General features: G+C 43.9%; 1 protein-coding gene across 5 annotated transcripts in view; it reads right to left on the bottom strand.

The window, feature by feature from the left end:
- The window catches only part of PRICKLE1 (prickle planar cell polarity protein 1), a 113,368-nt gene that overhangs the window by 21,548 nt on the left and 74,492 nt on the right, over positions 1-17,328 (bottom strand). Inside the window, exon 1 of one of the 5 annotated variants that reach the window (XM_040233777.1) lies at positions 2,175-2,866. The exons of the other annotated variants lie outside the window; for them this stretch is intronic. The gene's annotated coding sequence lies outside the window, so the exon portion shown is untranslated. Of the gene's footprint in view, positions 1-2,174; positions 2,867-17,328 lie in introns of those variants that run through there. 5 annotated transcript variants of the gene reach the window in all.

The raw sequence follows: 17,328 nt of genomic DNA on the forward strand, positions 1-17,328 counted from the left end.
ACAACTTCTTTGTTAAACTGCTTGTTAACAAGGCCTTTGTACATAGAAAATTCGGGTCACACACACCCACTCAAGATCTGCTCTAATTCAGCCAGGCTAAATATGCAGGTGAGTTAAATTTAACTACACACTCATTTGGTAGTAGGGAATCCTGTAACACTTCCATTCTTTACAACACACACACACACACATCCAAGCACGCTCATGCGTGTGCGCACACACACAGATATATATATACCCCAGTTTTATGGTGTCCTTAGCTTAAAAAAAAAAACAAAAACACCTCAGAGATCTACAAAAGCCATAGGTCTCAAAACTATTACAATCAAGATTTGAATTTCATAGCAAACATCACTAAACTATCATCTCTTTTAAATTTTCGCATAAAGAGCACTCAAGCCTATTGTCTGCTAAAGACAATAAGAAAGTCCTGGCCAACAGGGCCCAACCCAATTGTACTTATTCTGAAATGAATCACAATAACTGTAAAATAAAAACAATGAAGGTATCCGAAGGTATTGCTTATGAAACATTGCCTGACTAAAAGGACTTCATACCAGCAATTAGTGACATTAGGCCATGTGCCCTTTGGCCTTTTCTGTACTTTCCAGGTAAACCTCCATCCAACCTGTACATTTTCCGACAGCTGAGTGGCCCGACAGGCACCATACCAGTGCCAAGAAGCTATCTATTTTTCCAAGAGGAAATGTGGAACTCTGCAGGGTTTCAAAGCAAGCTAATTTCATGCACAAATACATTCCACGACAGTAAGACAGACTGCTTAACAAAAGGAGGAAACCGGATGACAAAGCACGGTCCTTTGCCAGAGCGGCGCTTTGGGGTCAGGTTATTTGGCTGCAAGCCGGCCTGGAAGGTAAAATCCAAAGGGCAGGCTACGGTGTGAGGCGGGCGGCGCGAGGTGCTGTCTAATGAATTCATTATTTTCCATAATGAGAGACGCAGATATTTTCTCAAAATCGTATTCAAGTCTCCTATTGACTTTTTGAATTTCCATTTTCAACGGCGGCCCAAGGAAACGGCAGCCAGACTTGACTCCAATGTACACACAGACTCGGGTTTCACCCCGTCACCTGTTGGCTCCCGAACAACACTCCTCTTTGTGAAACTCACAGCCCTCATTTGAAACAAGTTTCCAGAGAAAACACTTCAAGAAAGTGTTTGAGAAGTCACAAGACTCGAGTTGTAAAAACAAATTCCACACATAGCCTGGCTTATACTGACAGATTAATGTGAAAACCCGAGGTTTTTAAAAAGGCCGCGGGAGAGGAGTCGAAGACGGGTATCACCCCGTCCTTCGGGAAAACCCGGGGGGCTAATTCGGGGTGGGCCGCGGGGGACGGGCTGCGGGGCTCGGCCGGGCCCTCCGCGTCCGCCTCCGGAACGCCCGCAGTCGGAGCCCGCAAGCCCACCCTGCGCGCGGCGCCGGCTGCTCGGGCCGCCAGGGGGCGCCCGGGCCGCGGGTCCGAGCCGGGCCCGGGCTCCTCCGCCTCCGCGGCCTCCCGCACTTAGACGCCCAGCTCCACTTCCCGAGGCAGGGAGACGAGCCCTTCTCGGCGCCGGCGAGAGCCCCGCGAGGGCAGCTCCTCGACGCCCGGAGCCTTCGAGGTCCCCGCGCCGCCCTCGGGCAGCTGACCTCCTCACCCGGGACCGCACTCGCTCCACCGCTGGACGGCGGCACCGAGCGGCCGCGGCTCCCCGCGTCTGTCCCCTGCTTCCGACGCGAAACCCTCCCCGTAGCCTCAGCATTCAGCCCCCCCCCGCCCATCGCCATCGAGCCCCGGTACCCAGACGGCGGCTCCCCACCTGCGGCCGCGGGGCCGAACGCGGCCTGCAGCCCCTCCGTGAAGCCCTTGGCGCGCACTCGCCGTCCCCCGCTCTGCGACCGGCCGAGGCTGCCGGCCCTGCGCGGGTGTTCCCGCAGGAAAACAGGGCTGGGTGTCCCTAGGGTCATCCGCGCCCACCCGTTTCCGGAGGAGACCCCAGCAGGGCGCGGGCCGAGGGGCAGGGCAGCGAGCGTGGGGGCCCCGTCGCCGCGCACTGTCAGCCCCGCCCGGCCAGCGAGGGGTGGCCCCCGCCCCGCCGTGACGCGCGGTCCGCCGGCGGGTCCCCTTTCGGTGCAACGCGGCGATCCTCAGCCGCGGCCGCCGTCTAACCTGCCGTGAGGGGGCCGGCAGGAAGTCCCCCAGATTTCCAGAGATCCTTCGTCCCCGCCGGCGTCGCTGACTCTGCTCCCCAGGGTTGGAGTCGCCTCGCCCAGGCCACCGCATCCCCCACACCTCAGCTCCGCGTCTCTCCAGGATCCGCCACCGCGGAAATAAAAAGCCCGTCTCCTCTCTGCTCTTGGGCCCGCGATCTTCAAAAGTAACCAGAGCCCGCATTAAAAAAAAAAAAAAAAAGTAACCATTTCGCTTCCTGACGGTCCCACCCTCCTTGCCGCGCTGCGGGCCGGCAGCCGGGCTGGCGATCCCCGCCCAACTCCGCTCCCCGCTCCCGTCCGCAGGAGGAGCCTACCCGGCCAGATCCCGCTGCCACCCGCTTTCCAGGAACTGTCACTGCTGACCATGCCCCTGGCAGGTCTCCACAAGGTCCCGCGCACGAACTATTCCTCGAAGAGTTACCCACCCACTTGGCCAGCCTCGTGGCTCGAGCACCTACCTCGGTCCGCCTGCTCCATTCCCGGGAGCCCTAAGAGTGTTAAAGCCGAGATGCAAATACTCCAGGACGCTTATGTAAACTTCCCCCACCCGCAGGTGCACGCGCGGACCAGAAAACGCTGGGAGCATATGCAAGGACACCTCTTAGAGAAATCATCTCCTCTCTGCCCATAACAATGATGTCAGCAAATGGCACGTTTAACCAAGTTCTCACTTGGAAGGGCTCATTAACATATGAATTCTCCTCTTAGGACCTTCCTTGCATTTCGGAGAGATTCCTACTGCTTTTAGCGCAGATTTATTTTTATCAGTAAATAACACCCAAAGAAACGGAACCAGGTCACGGGATGCACTCAATCAAGTACATGAATAAGAGTTGTTAAGTGAGTATAATTATTCAAACACAAGGACTATGCTCATACTCATGGCTAATCTTGTTTCTGAGCTGTTAATATTTCTAGGTACACTAAGAGAAAGTGAAGCTTGGCATTAGTTGCCTACCGATAAGACCAAGAGAAGCAAAAACAGGACCTCAAGGCAAGCCCAGAAAGAAACTACAATCTGCAGCAGAAGACTGAGTCGCTTCAAAACTACAGATTTTAATTTCTACAATAGCATCCTTATCACAAGGCGATATGCCAAAAGAAGGGAGAGAAAAAGATGCAATATTTAAGAGCTTTATCAGTTTATAAAATGCAACTTAAAATGGTCACCAGTTCCTTGGGTATCCTACCTCTTTTTCAGGTTATATTAGAAAAAAAAAAATCCTTAAACCATCAGGATTCCTTGGGAGTGATTTGCAACATATATGTTTCTACAGTATACAACAGAACAATAGCCCATTGTAACTGTGATTTAAAAATACACAAGCAAGTTGCTTTAAATAGAGCAGTCAAGTAAATAACTGTGGCCAATTTCTGTTATCTCTGCTGCAAAGCAAGGCAGCTGAGAAGCTGCTTTTTTTTAAGTTACTTTTTTAAAGTGGCAGAGGCCCCCCAAAAAGGTAATGGCTCTGCTGGTAGACTAGCTTGGAAACATTGATTTAGGCAACAGGATCTGTTATTGAAACATATAATATGTTGGTAAATCTACAACACAAGTTGTGAAGATCTTTCCCAAACAGTTCTAATGTAGATCTCCTCTGCCTTCAGGTTGTATGGAGATTGGTGAGAGGGCAGGGGTGGACGTCAAAGATGACCACTTTCCTTTGTGGAGCTGTGAAATGAGTCGTGAATACCTAGGTCAGATTTCCTTTTTCCTATTTCATTTCTGTTTGGACTTTCTCAGGGAAGTCATCAACTGACAGTGTGCAGTCCATTACCGACTTAAACCCCGAACTATGATATCATTATAATACAGGGAGTATCAGCAGGCCAGTGCTATGCCAGGTGGATCCTTTTTGAAAGCTTTTAATGGAGAGCTACACCTTAGCCAAGGCCCCAGAACCCTCCCAACTACAAGCTATAGCAACACTTACCAGTATTAAATGTCTGCCATTCTAAGTGTGCTTCTTCTCAGGCAGTTACTGGTAAATACTGTTTGTTACATTTTCAACAGTTACGGTCAGCTTTATTGCCTATTGTAAGTGTTTTCAGTGATGAAGCGGGTTTGGAGACAGTTAAAAACTTCCTACTAAAATTCAATCTGAATGCAACAGACCTTAGTCGGGTCTGAAAGGCATTGTTATTGTCAAGGGTGAACTTATGCAGGATGGAGAGCAAGGCCCCCAACCAGCATCCTTTTGTTTTAGCGGGGAGGAATATTCATTGCCTGGAAATCACACTTGCCAGGAGGCTGAGAAAGGAAGCCCAGAAATTCACAGGACTTGGTTCCCTCTAGCCAGCAAGGTCTCTGCCCTCCTCTCACTCAGAGTGGCCTCTTCCAGCTGCCCATCCCAAGTATCACCCGCGCCGCCCCCCACCCCCCTTATTTGTGCTGTCTTCACAGCACTCTTGCTTGACATTCTATTTGTTCATGTTTGCTGTCTTCTTCCCTAGCCTTTGGGGGTTCGTTACTATACTCTCAGCACTAAGATTCATGCCCCGCACTTAGTAGACAAGTTCAATAAGCAGGAGTTAAATGAATTAATGGTTTTTGGACATTCTTCTCAGGCCTTCATTGCCATACCATACCTGAACAAGGAACTTTGTTTCTAACCTAAAGCCAGACTGAATTCCAGTGTCTTAATGGAGGAGACTAAGACAGAAAGAAAACCGCCAAGGGCAGAGAAATAAAGAGGGAGCATTTTGGTTGTCAAATGCCTGCCTGTCAGCTTTATTGGGTCTGGGAGAAGGAGATAAACGTCCAAAATAGAAAGCACAACTGAGTTCTATTGCTTGGTTCTCCTGTGATTTGTATATGGTGACCTTGAGGTCTTTTCTGCTCCTTGCTTCTATTTTTCCATTTGTAAAACAGACCTACTTTATTTAAGAGTAAGAGTTGCTCTTGGTCACAGCTATGTGGAAGGATTTTTAACTAAAAGTCAGTCATCTACAAAGAGTCTATTTAACTGATTGAATGTCTATGTTTCTGAACAGAAAAGAGAGATCAAGGACTCTGAAATTCATCAAATGACATTTCACTCACTAAATTTAAGGGGCGATTGGCATAGGAAATGTTCAGTAGGGTGACAGTTTTCAGGACACAATTGGGTAGTTCTGACTATGTAGAGATAGGTAACTAAATGAATCACAACACCTGTAATGTTGGATGCAATTTCTAATGAATAGCTCAAATAGCTCAAAAAATAAATCACAGAATCAGACAATGCTAGAGCTGACAACAATCTGTAGGATCCTACATCTTGTCCAGAAAAAAAATCGAGATCCAGAAAAACAATCATAATCATAATTCTTCAAGTCTGTTACCAAATTTGTTGCCACTAACTGTTTATGTAAAGTGTTTTACCATCTTTTTAACTCTAACATTTGTGTTGTATCTCTGGGCAGTATATCCTGATGGCTAACTGAACATGTGCAAATTCTAGGGTCAGCTGAGTCCTCAACAGCCCCAGGGAAGGGCCTGAAGGCAGTATCAGCTCTTCCGAGAGTTAATAGGCTGGATGTTGTTTTATAATAGGTTGCAGTTTCTCTAGGTCTCCAATTACTTTCTTTCCGCCTTTGATTATATTTAAAGCAATGTGATTAGAGAGCACTGGTTCTTTAGCATTTTCTACACCCAGTCCCTCTTTAGATTTACTACTCCGATCCTCCCAGCCAGCCATCCCCTCCCCCAACTCCTAACTCCTTTGAGAGTAAGGTAAATCCTCCCTGCAAAATATCCCGATGCACTGGGTTTGGAGTTAGGAGACTTAAAAGTCTGTTTTCCGTCAATTACTAGGGTCAGGGACAAACCACTTCTCTAAGGTATTGGCCTGAGGTATTAGACCTCAGGCTTCACCATCTCAAACTAGATGCTTCCAGAGACTCCACCAGTTCTAATATTTTTTGAGTCTCTTAAAATTTGATAGCTGGTTGTGACACTAATAACAGGCAGATGTCTTGAGTCTATGGCCCAGGCTGGGTGGGAGAATATAGGGTCAGGTCCTTCCATTTGACTCTCGCTCAGAGTTATGACTTCTGGTAAAAACCCACCACTCACTCTCTACTGCTCTGAAATAGCCCTTTCCCAGTCCAGGAAATGTCTCTTTCCATGGACAGATAATTAAACCTGTATTCCTTAAGAACTTAAACCTTCCTTAAGTTTTTCAGCTTTCTCTATTCCTGTAGATCTGTGGTTTAATACAACATACTTAAGATTTCATTGCTGAAAAACCGCCAACATGTTAAGAAACAAAGAATAAATCTTCCAATAAATATTGAGACATCTAGGGGGCTTCCCTGGTGGTTAAGTGGTGAAGAATCTGCCTACCAGTGCAGGAGAACAGGTTCTATTCCTGGTGTGGGAGGCTCCCACGTGTCGGAGGGCAATTAAGCCCCGTGCCATGACTAAACCTGTGTTCTGGAGCCGGAAGCCGCAACTACTAGAGCGTGAGTGCCCTACAGCCCATGCATGTTCCACAATAAGAGAAGCCATCGCAGAGAGAAGCCTAAGCACTGAAAGGAAACAGTAGCGCTGGCTTGCCACAACCAGAGAAAAGCCCTCGCGGCACTGAAGACCCAGCACATCTATAAATGAAGCTATCAAAAACAAATATTGAGAGATCTACACATGGAAAGATAGTCAGGATAATGTTGAGATGCAAACCCCAATACACAGTATGGTCACATTATTACAGCTAATAATATATGGGCTAAGGTATGTGTAGCAAAACTATTTAGAGGAATATAATTACTGAACCATTAATATGATTTCTAGAGAAAGGCAGATGGAAACTTTCGCTTTTGAACTTACAGTTGACCCTTGAGCAATGTGGGGGTGAATTGGTGTATCCCTATCCTTGGTTCCTCTGCATCCAAAGATTTCACAGACAGTGCAGCACTGTAGCATTTACTACTGAAAAACTTTCAAGTGTAAGTGGATGTGTGTAGTTCAAACCTGTGTTGTTCAAGGGTCAACTGTTTATTTGTAAAATAATTGTACCTTTGTATCTTCACACTATTTACAACCTTTTTCTTTTTCATAATGCTCATATAAAACCTTTATAAAAATGGTTTAAGAAACATTAAAGAAAATATTCTACAATATTAATATAAGGAAGAAAAGCTCACAAGCAGAAAATGATTTCTTGATTTGTTATTAGTTGATACAGAAAGATATATGAATACGTAATTCCTCCCTGTGCTATCTTCTGCTCAGTCACAAACTTCAAGGGTAAAACCTCTGCTGCAGTCACCAGTCCCAAATTTCCATGGAACCAGACATATTGGAACAAGAGCTGCCTGAGCTGATGCTTCATAAATTCATCCGTTGATTTATTGATAAATTCTTTGGTTGAATCAAAAGATATTTAATTCAGAGCAGCTCTATGAGACCTAAACCCTCCCCTTAAGGACTTCATAGAATATGACAGTTAAATATGAAGTCCCCAAAGGGAGGGTTTAGGTCTACTTTAAATTTCATATTCTATTTATATCTTGATAAAATAGAAGGCATAGGAAAACACACAAGATGAGTAGGGAAAATTACCAGTTGTTCTAATTTTCCAAAACACGTAAGAAACCATGGTATGTTGCGATTATACTACAGTTGAGGTATGGTTAAAATTCTAATATAGGAGTAAGAGGAAACATTGATCGATCAATTCTGGTTAGAAGGTGAGAATCCAGGAAGGTGGGGTGACATCTGAGCTGGGCCTGAAAGGATTTGAAGTAGTTGATCAGGGTAATCAGTGGAGCTGGGAGTAGGAACCAGGTTGGGCCCATCAAAGCTTGAAGCTGAAAGAGTGAGCTGCCCTTAGAAAACCCACAGTGATGTGCCAGAGCGCAGCGGGGAGGTAGGTCCAGACTCTAAATGGCCGCGTGTGCCAGGGCTGTTCAGCTACCCCAAGGTCTATGGGGAGTCCCAGAGGCTTCAAGAAGAGCGAAATGACTGTATCTCTGCCCTCATTAGAGAGAGGGCAGAGACAACAGTGCAGGGAAACCAGATGGAAAGAGCCTGAAAGCCTTCCCAGGAGTCAAGGGCAGTGTGCCTGAGGGTGGAGAGACTGGCCTGTGGTGGCCCAGCATGGACTGTGAGAGCTGAGAGTGCTGGCAGATGGGGGCCACCATTTCTTAAGTCAGCATTCCCATGGTTTCCTGGAAAGACAATCAACAATTTAGCCCTGATATGAGAGCTCCAGCTTGCAACTGCAGATATTTTTCACTGTCCATGGAAGATAAACTCAAGGTAACCCAAAGTGTTGATATGTACGTTTCTAAGTTCAAACTTTATCTTCCTGTTGGAATCCACTCTTAAATTACAGCATTGGCATCCTCCAGTGTTAGAGCTCAGGGTCCATCATTACGGAAGGGAACAGGAACGTGACACTAAGGTTGGAAGATTATGTAGAACGACCCAACCAAGCCTGCTGCAGAGATGAAACAAAAAGCGGAAACTTGGTGCGTTAGGTGAGCTCTGCAATCTTGCAATTTGTATTCTGTGCAAAACATGTAAATAATAAATACTGCTTTGTCTTAAAAATTAAAATTATAGAGTATTTGCTGCTTTGCTTCATGAACTACATGCTCAAAGCTATTTAGCTCACCTTTGTATTTTTCATGCTAAACTCTCCACTACCTAAGACGGTCGATTCTCCACAAGGAAAAATCTGGGCCAATGAGGGAGGGCCAGCTTTTAACAACTGCCATGTACAATAACATTCTTACTGAGGTGTCAGCAAAGAATTATTTCAAGCAGCCTCTTACCAAAAACAAAAGGTCAGCCAACCTTTCTGTAATGTTTCTTTATCTTATCTAAGATACCAAGTCCCCTTCTGGAACTGTGGGAATTTACACAAGGTGATTTTGTAGTGGGGACGGGTTTACCAGCTATCCTAGGTTGGGTCAGGGCCAGGAGTTGGAATTCCAATTATTATTTTGGATCAAATCACATAGCTCTAGGTAAGTAACTATCTTTTGACAAAAGTTACTTTTAATGTTTCCTTTGTCTTTTATGCTTGGAGTGCTCATCTCTTCAGCATTGTATCTGCATTGAATTATAAAGGGGCGAAGGGAAGCCTATTTTGTTTAGCAATGAATCTATCCCAAGCGCTTAGATACTCAGGCCTGCCCTATTAGGTACTTTGCCTGCTACATAGTTTTCTCTGTGAATATTTGATGAATGCTCAGTTCACATCTGACCCTGACTCAGACCTTGTTAAGCACTCTTATATTATCTCAATTATCCATCCACTGATTTTGTTTTCTCTATTTTTATTTGGAAAAAAGTGAGTCAACTAATTTAGTGTTCAATTCTCTAGTTTTAATATTTAAAGGAAACTCATGAAATTTATCTTTTACGTTATTCTTTTTAGCATATAAGGTCTGATATGAACTTAAACCAATTGGCTAAAGTGAAATCTCTTTAGCAAGCTCAAATCACTAAATGATATGCTCCACCCACCTCCAGACCAATAATCCTCCTTCCTCCTCTCTTCCTGGTCTGTTTATGGTACCTACTGCCAGTACCCCCAGTCAGCCAGATACCTGACCATCACGGGCGCCTCCTTCACCAAGTGCCCTTCTTCTTGCCTGCCCTCATTCAGAGACTGAATGGATCTTTGCATCTTTTTCATTTTCTATCTCACCTTGTCCCCCATCCTGGGATGCTACAGCAGCCGAGCCTCGGGGCTTCTCTTCCCTACATACCCATTTTCCCTCACTTGATCACTATAAACCTATCATCATTCTTCTACTTTAAAAATCCCTTCTTCAGTTTTTCTGGCACCTCCATGGGCTAAATGAAGGTCCTTCATTTCCAGCCCCCATTGACCCCTCCGACTGTATCTCCATCACTTGTCATATCTCACCTCTGGCTCCAGAACTTGTGGTTTCCAAGCATATCATGTTGTTTCATGACCCTTTGTCTAATCTTGCTGTTTCCTCTATGTGCAACTGTCTAGCCACACATTTTTATCTGCCTGGCTGACTCTTACTTCAGGACTTCATTTGGGATGGGTCCAGGAATGTTCCCTGAGGTCCCATTACACCAGAGGTTTCTATGCTGCACTTCCATTCCTCTAAGACTCTCCATTAGCCCCAGGACTCCCATCTTATTCAGACCAGTCCTTCCACCAAAATTACTGCCTATTTTCTTTCTCAAATAGAAATTCTTTTAACTCAACAGACAGCTTCTCTTCCTTTGTGCACAGAGCTTTGGGACAACCCAGAAACTCAAACTTTCCACTTAGCAGTTACACCAATAAGGATGGGCTACAGTCACTATTTTGCTTAGTATTAGTGATTGGAAGAGATGTATTTTGAGAAACGGACCTTCTGGTGTTTCTGGTTCCTTAAAAGAGCTTTCTCAAACAAAATGCAGTGATATGATCCCATGATGATTACAGTGAGGAACCTGTCTGTGAGGATAAAAGTGCAGTCTGGATGGATCTGGATGTAACGAACATCCTAGTATCCTTTGAGGAAAGAGGATGCTGTCTCATAGCAGGCCATTGTGTACCCGACACAGGGCCTTCCTTTCAATAAACATGCAATGACCTAAAGACAGGGGTGGCGTCAGCACAGAATGAGGCGTCAGTATGCGTTAGACTTGTACATCACCTTGGACATATAGCATGTTACTGCATTTTATCTGGTGACACGCTAAGAGTATAAGAATGCCAAGTGAACCTCCATCACCATTATAGTTACTATTATGTAGCTGTAACATCTGGAGTACTTGTAGGCTAGGCCTTGTGTTAAATCCTGTACATTAAAAAAAATTCTTATAACATGATAAGGCAGATCTTATATTCCTCATTCTACAAATGAGACATGTAAGTTGCTCCATCATCTAATCATCAGCTAATTAGGGCAAGAGCCTGGATTCAGAACCAGGTCTGACATCGAAGCCTACGGTCTTCAACCACTAGGTTATTTGCTTTTAAAGCAGAGCTTCTTACAAACAGCAAAATAACATGCTTTGCTTGCCCCAACTGGTGACTCAGCAATATCACCAGGAAGTAAGAAGGATAATTCTAGAATGTTCATACCACATTATTTCATCTAGAAATGAAGCAATGCACTCAGTGACAACACACTGGCTGCCCTGACCTCTAGGACCGAAATGCTGCATAGCTCAAAGGAGAGGGATCACCCACAGCCCCCAATCCTGGGGGTCCTCAGACAACTGAGACACTGAGCTTTTGGAAGCAGTTCACGGCATTTTTAACTGCTACAGATACAAAGTCATTTATTGTCCAAATACAACAAAACTGGCCTGTATCTGAAGATCATTCATATAACAGTTGCTCTGATGCAACTATTCATCATTAGAGTATCAGGGTGTGCTAAGCTCTTACTCAAGTAAGGGTATCACTCTCAGATGGAGCCCAACCATCAGTTCCTCGATTTAGAGGCAGATTATGCTGAACAAAGGGCAAATCACGAGAATGGTTCGGTTTATAGCTTATGTGTGACCCATTCAGCTGAATGCATCTCACATGACATCCTGAAGGCAAAAAGGCACTGCAGTAATAATGCAGCCATTAATAAGCCTGTCAGACAAAACTGATTACAGCTCAGCTCCCAGGACCATAATACATTATTATTGTTGTTTTACTAAGGTCCTTCAGTTCAGTTACAGCAAATGAATAAAAAGGGGAAAAAAAGACAATAGAATTAATAGTCTGGCAGCATTTCTTGGCGATTGTAATTGCCAAAATGTCCCCCAAGAAAAATTTATTGCAGATGAGCTCAAATAATAGAAACTATTAAGACTCATATAATATCACTCATATAATATCATATCATATAAGCAGGCTTGTAAAGACAATCTGCTTCTTACAGAAGGGCACACATTTTTTACTTAACACAAAGATTACTGACTGCACTGCTGCTAATACAATAGAACAAACCTCATTTCCGTTATTGACTGTTTCTAAAGTCTTTAGCTTCTCTTTCAGTAGATTCTAACAAGATTCCAGGAATCTCTGAAATGCTTCTCTCCACCTTTTGGAAAGGTATATTTGGGAGTGGGGAGCAACGTAGTGAAGACTGAAAATGTAATTAGAAAAATAGTTTTATGACATATCATGCTTTTAGGATCTAAAGAGTTAAAAATTTTTGGAAATAATCCAATGACATGGGTAGATAACCTCTTCAAATGAAGTCACCATTCAAAAGATAGAAGAGGAGGGCCAATTTCTACACAAGTAACATTTCTAATCATCTTATCTTTCCAAGAATCTATTTTATAATGACTTTTCTGAATGCACAACTATCTGATTCCTAAGAACGCCTTTGACAAAGTGCAGCATGTTTTTTTTCACAGACAATTAAAATCTACAAAAAATGCTTGTCACTCTATAGGAAAATATTTCTCATGCCTAATTAAGAGAACTCTTAGGGAGAATAAATATGATGTTCATATACATAAATATCTGGGATCCTTGAAAGCCTGTAATAGGAACATCGGGGCATTTTGATGCTGATGCTGCATAATAAGAAATTTCATTTGTAGTAAAATTATTAGGGGAAAAATAATTTAAAGTGACCTCTAGTGTGCTAACTAGGCAGTAAATTTTCTGTGCATTGTGAGGAAAACATTCACTGTCATCATTAACAGCACTAGGACAAAGTAGGAAAAGTGGGCTAGGGCCTCCGCATGTCACTCCCAGAGGCCTGCCAGCAAGAGTGGCAGCTTTGACCCTCACTGGGTAGATTCTTGGTGGCAGTTTTTGTTTTGTGTAGGGGAGGAACTGATAGTTAAAGAATGGCTAGGGAATGACTGGACATTTACAGACCTGTTCTTTCCCAGACAGTTTTATGTTTTAGATAGTTCTTAAAGAGAAAATATAGAGGCTACTTACTCAAGGTACTTAATAGGTATGATTTTTTAAAAAGTACTTGCCTTTCTGCTCCTTTATACTGCCAACTATCAGGGGCCCACATTTCACACTGGAATGCATTTTCAGGGCAGATGGGGAAAAAGGGCCATGTTTCAGATGTCTCTTTTCTCCATTTCTTTCCTTCACTGTGAGGTTTGCTTTATGGAGCTTTCAGTCTTAGGTTTCCATAACCTCCTAATGCAAAACAGGCTAAGAAGGGCCATGAATGTAATAGACCACATGTTGCCTTGCTTTCCTTTTTTTTTGAGGAGGAAAAATTCAGCTTACAAAAAAAGAGTAGGCAAACTTACCAGTTCACCAAAATTAAAGATGTTTTAAAGGTTTCTTAAACTCAGTCTTGGCCATCTTGTAATATTTTAAAATATAAATTAAAACATATGATTGTGATAAACTCTGATTTTACTGAAAAGCGAAAAGAAGATGCTAAGACCATGGATAATAGTTTACAAAATTAATTTTGACTTATAGGGCAATCTGAATATTTTCACCTCAGCCAAAGTTGAGTGACATACACACACAAAATTAACTGTAAGGATTTCATTGTGCATTCTGAATCCTGGAAAATTGCATAAATTATTCAAAAATTGTATGGCTCAATTCAGCTGTCAAGGAGAAGAGCCTTGTGACAACACCTCACACCTGTTACTTATCTAGAACAGTCTTGGGCTTAGTGACTCCCACCTGGATGAGCATGCCCAGACGTTCCTCACACTCATTTTACACAAGGGGATGGATTCTTTGCCATTCTGGGTAGTAAAGAAATTAAGACACACACTAAAATCCCTGGAATTTTCCCAAATGGACTATCATGATACAGATCTTAATTAAAGTAACCATGGAAAAGAGCCCAGACCTTACAAAATCATGAGACGTTCCATTTAGAGCTCTTCCATGGAACATGAACACAAAACACAATTAAGGGCCACATACTTCAATATCTGTTGTAAGGAAAGCACCATCCAACCAAAAAAAAAAAAAAAAAAAAAAACTAGTAACAAATTATGAAAGCTGGTTTTTCTTCTAGGTCTTACTGTCATGCTGCTACTGCTGCTAAGTGCTTCAGTCGTGTCCGACTCTGTGCGACCCCATAGACGGCAGCCCACAAGGCTCCCCCGTCCCTGGGATTCTCCAGGCAAGAACACTGGAGTGGGTTGCCATTTCCTTCTCCAATGCATGAAAAGTGAAAAGTGAAAGTGAAGTCGCCAGTCATGTCCGACTCTTAGCAATCCCATGGACTGCAGCCCACCAGGCTCCTCCGTCCATGAGATTTTCCAGGCAAGAGTACTGGAGTGGGCTGCCCTTGCCTTACTGTCATAGGAAACACAAATGTCCCAAATAAATTCTCATCAGAATATTCCCTGCCTCTGGGGTAATTCCCAGCTGTGGAAATCTTTATCCCCACACCTTCTTCCTTCCCTAACTCAATTAGCATGATAAAGGGACAAAGCCTAGGTCAAGTGTGAGGTTCCTATAGCCTCCAAAGTCCCTCCCTGTGGTCCTCCCATCATCAAGCTGCATGCAATTCAAAAAGCTGTCTTGGTTATTTAATTAAGTGACAAAAGGGATTCTTGGGGAAAGGAGGTTTGAGACAAACATTTAGTTTAAATTTTGCATCTGTGGCAAAAACAAACAAAACCCCATTTCCTCACAAAAATCATACATGAATTAAAATCTGCTGATGGTTTTTAAAAAGGGGAAATGAGAGGTGAAGAAAAGTGGGGTAAAAAGAAAAAAAAAAAACCAAGGGTGCTTAAAAAGCAGGGCATGTTAGAAACTAAAGGCAGTTTTCTGAAAATAGAGCCAGAGAAAGCTCAGGGGTGCATCTCCTGGACAGGAGTCCTGGGAGTGGAGCCAGGAAAGGAAACCTCTTGTTCAGGGAAATCTGGTGGGCAGAGTACAGGTAACTATTAGCTACATAATTCAAGGGACTTGCGAAGACAATGTTCTGATGATGAACAAAAGTGTATTTGCCTCCAAAATGGGCACATCTGGGCAGAAAATGTGAATGGGGTCACCCTGGGCTGATTCGACAGGTGGGCTCCTTCTTCACCCTTGTGGTGGCATCCAAGTATGCGAAATACATCAGGGAACTGTGTTATGCAAACTGGGTTGAGTTGAAATAATGAGGTTTATAACAGGGCTATTTTGTAAGTAACAGAAACCAGACTAATTTAAGGAGAAAACGGGTGGGGAGTGATCATTTAACAGACGGAGACAGAGGCCTGTGTCTCAGGCAACACACAGCAGGACTGTAGCTGAGCTTCAGAAAATGACCACAATTCAGAAACACTTAGAAACTGAGACAGAATCCTTTCTTCCTCTAGCCTTCTGTCTGCTTCTTTCTGGTTAACATTTTGTGCTTACCTTCCTGCAGACAGGGCTTTGTGGCTCCTCAGTCTGTGAGGTTAAAAAATGGTCCCCTCCCAGGGCTGGGGTTGAAATCCAACATGACCGCCAAGGGCCCACTCCTTAACCATGTATCCACTGTCAAATGGATGAGGGCTTCTGTGTTTTACAGGCTACGGGCCAGTAATTCCCAGTGAAGGCAGAATTGTTTTGTCCTGCAGAGATACTCCCAAAGTGTCTATTAAATGAAATTTAAAAATTCTAGTTGTACAATGGGGAAAGAACTTGCTTTTAGATATTATGTAGGGGCATTGTCCCTAATAACAGCTAGCCAAGAGCAGCTGATGCTGCACTGGTTGTCAGTGTAAGAATCACTTACAGTGATTCCCTCCCACCAGAGCGGGACTTATCCAGTGGTCCAGTGGTCCAGTGGTTACGATTCTGCCTTTCAATGCAGCGGACTCAGGTTCAATTCCTGACTGGGGAACTAAGATCCCACATGCCTTGTGACAACTAAACCTTTGAGCTGCCACAACTAGAGTAGCCAACACACCACGAACCTGCGCTCCACAACAAGAGAAGCCACAATGCAACACTCCACAACACACTGCAACAAAGACCCAGTGCCGTCAAAAGAAAAGGATCACCTGGAAAGTCCAAAAACATACAGATGCCTGAACCATGTCCTTATAGATTTTAATTCAATAAGTCTGAGTTAAGGGCTTCCCTGGTGGCTCAGTGCTAAGGAGTCCTCCTGCCAGTGCAGGAGACAGGGGTTCAATCCCTGGTCTGGAAAGATCCCACATGTCATGGAGCAACTAAGCCCTTGCACCACAACTGTTGAGCCTGGGAGCTGCAGTTACCGAGCCCACATGCCGCAGAAGCCCAAGTGCCCTGGAGCTGTGCTCGGCAACAAGAGAAGCCACTGCAATAAGAAGCCCATGGACACCGCAAGTGGAGAGGAGCCGCCGCTGGCTGCAACTAGAGAATGCCTGTGCAGCAAAGACCCACCAAGGCCAACATGAAATAAAATTTTAAAAAAGAAGTCTGAGTTAGGAGCCAGAAATTTACATTTCATGCAGTTTTCCTAGGTAACTGCAATTTCTAACTGGGTTTAGGAACCATGCGTTAGTCTACAGACACAATTCACTTTGGTTACTAGCTTTCCTAAGACAGTGATAAATTTGTGCGAGGAGAGAGAGGAGCTACTTCAAGTTTTCAGTGAGTAGCTGGTCAAAACCCAGACACTCCAAGGTCTTCAATATTGCTTATGAAGCAGGCATGCTCGTAAGTAAATCCCGGATCTCTTTCATGAAAAGTTATAAAGGGATAGATGTCATTTTGGGGATCTGACCTATCTTGGTTAAGATATCCTGCTCAAGTGAAAGTGAACTTCTCTTTTGCTATATTAGGTGAAACTGTTCTTTGGATGTGGCTTTGTGGTGCTGGTTTTAATCCACAATACCTTTGGAAACATAGTTTTCAAAGTTTTCTCATGAATTGTTAGAATAGGTTTTTAAAAAAGCATGAAATGAGAACTGTTTGAAATTAGAGCCATTTAATACCTAACATTTAAACCCATTCAATTTAAATTTAAATTAAATTGGGGGCCATGCAATACTTAATTTTAATTATGCACACTTTCTGTCATTTCAGCACATTTCCTCTGCAAAGGCTCCACTTATGGGATGCTTTTGAGGCAAGTGCTGCTCCCACTGATTTCAAGTAATGGCTGTCCTGCTGGGTAAGACTGCTGAAACTTGAAGGCTGCTGGACATCTGCTGTTGCCCTGGGTTCTGAGTGTTCTTTAGCTTCCCAGAATGTGGACACACAGCAAGCAGATGACATGTCATTTCGGGG

This window comes from Oryx dammah, unplaced genomic scaffold (assembly GCF_014754425.2).
Source record: "Oryx dammah isolate SB20612 unplaced genomic scaffold, SCBI_Odam_1.1 HiC_scaffold_29, whole genome shotgun sequence".
Lineage (NCBI taxonomy): Eukaryota > Metazoa > Chordata > Mammalia > Artiodactyla > Bovidae > Oryx > Oryx dammah.